Here is a 6,220-nt window from a genome sequence, read left to right on the forward strand (position 1 = left end):
GTTAAACCCTGTAACTTAGTTATCAGATTTGTTCCTTTGTTTTCATGCGCCATCTTAATCCTTAACTTTAAATTCTTAAGTCAAGCTCCACGAATCCTGCATTTCACTGCAAATTTCATTTAGTTGGAAATATGCGTCATGAGGCCCTTGCTTATACAGGGTGCGGTACTTGAAGTGCACGGGCTTAACAGACCGTTTATAGTGTCATTGTGTATGGTGTCCCTCCCACACGTACTCAGTACTTACTCTCTCCCTTTCTTCCTCTTTCTATTCCCCTTTCCCCCCCAGTGTAGGGTTGCAAACCAGGTGCTGTTCTGGTTGACCTCCCTGCCTTTCCTACCCTTGTTTTCTCTCTCTCTCTCTCTCTCTCTCTCAGCTAAATTTAGTCAGAGTTAAAAAAGTACACCAATGCACGCTAAGACGACACGACTAAATGCATGTTGCTCACTGTTGTACGTACTGCGTCACGCTAGCTTTTGTAAATTGCTTAATTACATAATTAGTCAAGATTAATTACCCACGTTCCATAGCAACGAAGTTAGGAAAAGAAATTCCAATTAGAAAGTTGTAGAGCGTTTTGCAAAACGTCCAATTAGGCTGTTTATAACTTTCTATTTATTAATTAGTGTCTTTCAGCTTACTGCGGATGCTTGCGAAGCACAAAAAAAAATGTCATGTGAAATACCCGCTTGCGCGCCCTGATTGCAACGCTGCCAAACTGTCCGCGATAGAAATTAGCATAGCATCTAGTAGGGCGTGCTGCCGCTTAAAAGGCGACAGGGCAGTGACGAAGACGGCAGCTGTGCGATTTACACCAGCGATGTGCTTCCCTCGCGGCGGTTCATGATAGTGGTAAGCAGAGCGCAGTGGAAGCACACCCGGCTAAATGCTAAGTTCGTTTGGCACTTGGGAGCAGTGCAATCACGACGCGCAAGCGGGCAGGTCATGTGGTGTTCTTTTATTTTTTTTTTGTATCTCCCGGGCATTCGCAGTAAGCCGAAAAAACTTTAATACTTCATAGATATAAAAAGACAGAAACTGTTTATTCGGACATTTAGCAAACCGCTCTGCAATCTTCTAAATGAATTTGCTTCCCTAGCTTCGTAATTTCAGAAGTTGGTTAATTATTCTTGACTAATTATCTAATTGAGTAAAACACAAGAAATAGCATGACACACTACATACGAAAGTGAGCAACGTACATTTGGCCGCGTCGTCTTAGAGTGCATTGGCATATCTTTAAACTCTTGGCGCTCTTTGGCCGTTGTAGCCCTTGCGCCATAAAACACTAATTAATAATAATCTTTAAACTCTGGATAAAGTTGGCTGAAACACCGTGTATAGTAAAATTGAAAAAAGGAAACTCTATTGTGGTCCTTGTTTATAAAACCCGCCGTGGTTGCTCAGTGGCTGTGGTGTTAGGCTGCTGAGCACGAGGTCGCGGGATCGAATCGCGGACACGGCGGCCGCATTTCGATGGGGGCGAAAACACCCGTGTACTTAGATTTAGGTGCACGTTAAAGAACCGCAGGTGGTCTAAATTATTCAGGAGTCCTCCACTGCGGCGTGCCTCATAATCGGAAAGTGGTTTTCGCACGTAAAACCCCATAATTTACTTTTTTTTGTTTAGACATTCATTGAAAATTCTGGTGGTTACAGTAAATCTGGTGTCAAATACCACTTCTGTTGTAACAGTCAATTTTATCTTGTCGAATAAACCGACACTGGCCTAAGGTTCAAAAGAAAATGAGACATATAATAACGTTTCGAGACCACTGCGGGTCCCTTGTTCACAATGAAGACCAGCGCAACAGGGATCAATTATTTGTGTTAAGTAGCGCAGACTGCGCGTGTACATCTCGGGGCGATTACCCCGTGTCCGGTTAATCGCGTTTTCGGTCGTTTGAATATGTAACGATTCGAAGAGTAGTCCTGAAGGTATGTGCTTCTTTGTGGTGATTATGCTCGCAGCATCCCTATCGATGATGTGATTAGCAGTCATGTGATGATCCGCCAAGGGGTTCGAACTTGCACTGCCTTTGCTCACGTGGTTCTGCTGCTGCTGAATCCTTCTTTTAACATTCACAGTTTTACCTATGTAGGATGCATCACAACGCTTGTGAGGAATCTTGTAAATTACTCCTGGAAATCTTGATTTTCCCAAAGGGTCTTTCACGCATACGAGCTTCTGTCTTACTTTGTTTAATGGCACGTGGGCGATTTTTACGCCGTGTGTGCGAAAAACTCTTGCCTGTGCCTCACTGATTCCTTGCACGTAGGGGACAGCCGCCAGTTTATGCTTCTCTTTTTTTTTTTTTGTACTCTTGCCTGATTAGCAAATGAAGACCGCAATTCTTGAGTCTTCAGCAGCTGTGATGGGTAGCCGCTATTGAAGAGTTCCTTCCTTACCAAGGCCAGCTATTGTTTGTGCAGTCCAGGTTGGGAGCAGATGCGCAATGCGCGAGAGAAGAGTGTAGCGGCGACGGAGCGTATCTGACCTATAGGATGCGCAGCTCTGTCGAACGCCGTGTGGGTTGGCTTCCGGTACACATTGGTTGTGATACCCTTGGCCGAACGTCTTAAGAGGACATTAAGGAAGGCAATCTGTCCATTGTCCATTCATGGTGAGCTGAATGATTTGTATGAGAGTTCAGACGCTCAATGAAAGGCATTACGCCTTGGCGACGAATTACACAATAACAGCCATCTGTCTATCGGGCAAACAATTTTGGAGCTGTCTTCTACGAGCTTATCGCAGAATTTTCCAGTGCCTATGTGACGGAAACGGAAGCTCCCATTGCTGTTCCGAGCCGCTGTTTGTAAAATTCTTCGTTAAAGGGAAAATGCGTGTTCTTCATGCAGAATTCCAGGATGCGGCATAAGTTTATCTGTGCCCAGAAACTTTTAAGCAATTATTATCTTTAAGCACCGTATTTTCCTGATTATGGACAGCATCGCTTCTATAGTCTCCAAAGGCTGATTCTGGCTTAAAAAGAAAAAGTTCTTTTAGATTGTCCGCATGAGACCTATAAGCCGGATGAACAAACTTCAACTGCAAGTACATTTTTATTGCGATATCAATTATTTGAATTCTCCAGGTGCATTTCTGCCATCGCTGTCGGCGTCGGCGTCGCCATGATGTTCTGTATAAAGTCCAAGGGCGATAATATCGTCTCCGCGCGCCGTATGCCGTATGTGCGAGTTAAAGCGTGCGAGGGTGAGCCGACGATGGCGGCTCAATCTCGCGCGCACGAGGGAGGAAGGAGTGAGGAAGCGCGCCGTCTTCCGTCCCGCACAAGGCACCGGGGGTACTGGAGGCAGAGGGGTGCGCTCTACTCCGGCGGCTGCTGCGTATGGCGCACATGCGCACGGCCACGCGAGCCCTATCTTGAACGCGATCTGCGATGGGGAAATAGTGCCTACCGACTGCTGATAGTTTCGTGCGCGCTATGCTTTCGTCACTTGGTTCACGTTTAAGCGAGAGGCATCAAGAAGGTCAATTCGCTCCCTGCTGCTGCCGCGTTTCCTCACTACAGCGTTTTGACAGTGAGTTTGCGCTGTCATTCAGTGAGATGTGTTCATGTTTGCTTATGCGCGCGTGACACCATGCTTGTCACTTTAGTTAGTAAGCGAATGTTTACAAGTTTATAGGGCCGATAAAACTGCTACCCTTACTTCGTATAGCTGTCTACTAATGGGCTATCGCAATCGATGCTTCGCCTTTCTGGCGAAACTGCGACTTCTTTTATATATTTCGCAACCCATATGGCAGCAGGTGAAAAAGACTAGGTAATTTGGTGCATGTAGCGCTTCATCTAGTCATAAATGACTGTCGTCTGGCCTGTTAGGAGCAACTAAAACATATCGTACGTATCCAATTAACGGCTCCTCAATGTCTTTTTCACCTTCAGAGTCCAGCATCTCGACTGCAGCAGTTCTTTGTCAGCTTTCGTGAAACCGTTGACAACTTAACAAGGGATGACGTGGCCCAAATCAAAGACCCGCCTGCACATTTTCTCAGAAGATACCCTATGCATCCATCTACTTTTTGTGCCTTCCATCTAAGCTTCCATGCTTTGAGCTCATCGTCGCATCCAGGGGCAGTCTGGTCTTGTTTTTGAAAGCAAGGTGTTCTCTGGCGACTTCAGATAGATTTGAGGTTCGTGAGATTTGGGTATCTAGATGGCACTTTTTGACAACTGTCCTCAAAGTAAGGCGATTTTAGGCCTTCTGGTGAACGTAGGACAATGAAAAAGACGCCAAAATGAAGCTAAGAGCGAAAAAGATATTCCAAGTTCGCGTAGAGCTATGTATTAAACAGTTGCAATGCGTAATTAGCCCAAAAAGACCGAAATTTAACTCAGATGCATTCGTTAAACTTTCTGACTGAATTTTTCAGAAGGTTAGCACATTCAAGAAGGTTGAAATGAACTGTGGAACGTACTGTGAGGAACCGCTTCCTTGTCGCAGGGACATTTAATTCCGATTGCGATTGGCCTTGATACACATCGAATGCTCCTACTCGGGCACTATAGATAAATGTATAGCTACTTCTGGATCTACTCAATTTTGATCCGCCCATCGCAATCCAACTTTTCAGTCACGGTCGTAGGCTGTCGTCGGCACTCAGAAGCTCAGTGACCTCAACCAACGATTGATATTGTTAGACCGCGTATCAGCGATCATCCTAAATTGTTTTAGAAAAAAAACGTCGCAGTTTTGCTTGAAAGGCACCGATTGCGATAGCAAATTAGGAGGTAGCTATACGGCGTAAGGATAGTAGTTTTATTAGACGTATAAGCTTGTAAAGGTTCGCTAACTAAATCAACAATGACATAATATGTAAGCGCAACTGAACGAGGACGTAGAAAGAAAGAAACAGACACACAGAGACAACGCTGTGTCTGTTTCTTTCAACGTCGTCGTTCAGTCGCGCTTACACAATTGATCATGAATTCCAACCAACGAGCCCGCCAACGTGTTTTAACTAATTTAACCAGCTCGATAAGCGCGTAAACTCGCTGTCAGAACGCTGGAGTGACCAATCGCGGCAGCAGTAGCGATCGAATTTACCTTCATGCATCTCTCGCTTCAACGCCAACGAAACGTCGAAAGCGCAGCGCATACGAAGCTACCGGCACTACGCGCACTCTGCAAATATCGCAGATCGCTTTGAAGATTAGGCCCGCGCGGGCGCGCACTTTGGCCACGTCGCAGATCGCTTTCAAGATACGGTGCCCGCACGGCCGCGCTGTAAGCAGCAGCCGCTAGTGTTCCATGTTCCTGTAGTGTTCCCCCTCCCCCTATCTCGCATTACCTTAGCATTACCCCTGTGCCTCGCGCGCTACAAAATAGGCCGCGCTTCCGGCCCGCCTTCCTCGGTAGCACACGCGAAACTCAGCCGCGTTCGCCGGCTCACCCTCGCACGCTTTCACTCGCATATTCTCGCACGCGCACACAGGTGGCTTGAGTTCTGCGCAAGCTCAGAACCCAAGCCAGTATTAAGTTCTTGCGTTCGCGTTGACGCAAGACCGAAAAATCGAAAACTAGCCTGAGATCCCAAGCCATCTTGGGTTTTAAAACAGCATACTTAGCTCGTACTACTAACATAGTAATTACGTTTATTACATTTTATCGTTTGCCCTTTCTTCTCAAGAAATACATTCTGTTTGTTTTCACTTGAAAGAAAAGCTTTTCTTCTTTTTTGCTTTCGTGCGCCTTTTTATTTTCCCAACTGCGGAGCCCGTGCGCTCGACCCAACGCTGTCTGCGTTTGGCCCAATTCTCAAACTCTGCTGCTCCTTTAAACCCAAGAGCAGCCTGCCCAACGTGGCTTGGGGACCAAGGTGTCGAATTCTAAAACTCTATAGTAAGAAATTTGTTTATGTGTAACTGAAGTGGGGGTACAGCAGTTACTACGAAACACTATAGTGTGGTATCATCGGCATATATGTTGTTTTGAGCTTTGCATCTGATTGTTGTCATATTTTTACATAGAAATAAAGAAATTCACCGACGATTACGATAGTCCCTAATGCGAAATTTGAGCGCAACTCTATAGGTGTTTTCATTTGGCGATATATTGGCTGGCGCGAACAATCTTTCTCGTGCGGCACGTTGAAAACGGAGCGAAGTGTGGCGCGACTGCCTCGCTAAAGGGGAGATCGCTAGGGGCAAGGCGTGGGTGACGCGAGGGCGCGATTCACAGCAGCCACCGCAGA

This window comes from Dermacentor variabilis, chromosome 1 (genome assembly GCF_050947875.1).
Source record: "Dermacentor variabilis isolate Ectoservices chromosome 1, ASM5094787v1, whole genome shotgun sequence".
Lineage (NCBI taxonomy): Eukaryota > Metazoa > Arthropoda > Arachnida > Ixodida > Ixodidae > Dermacentor > Dermacentor variabilis.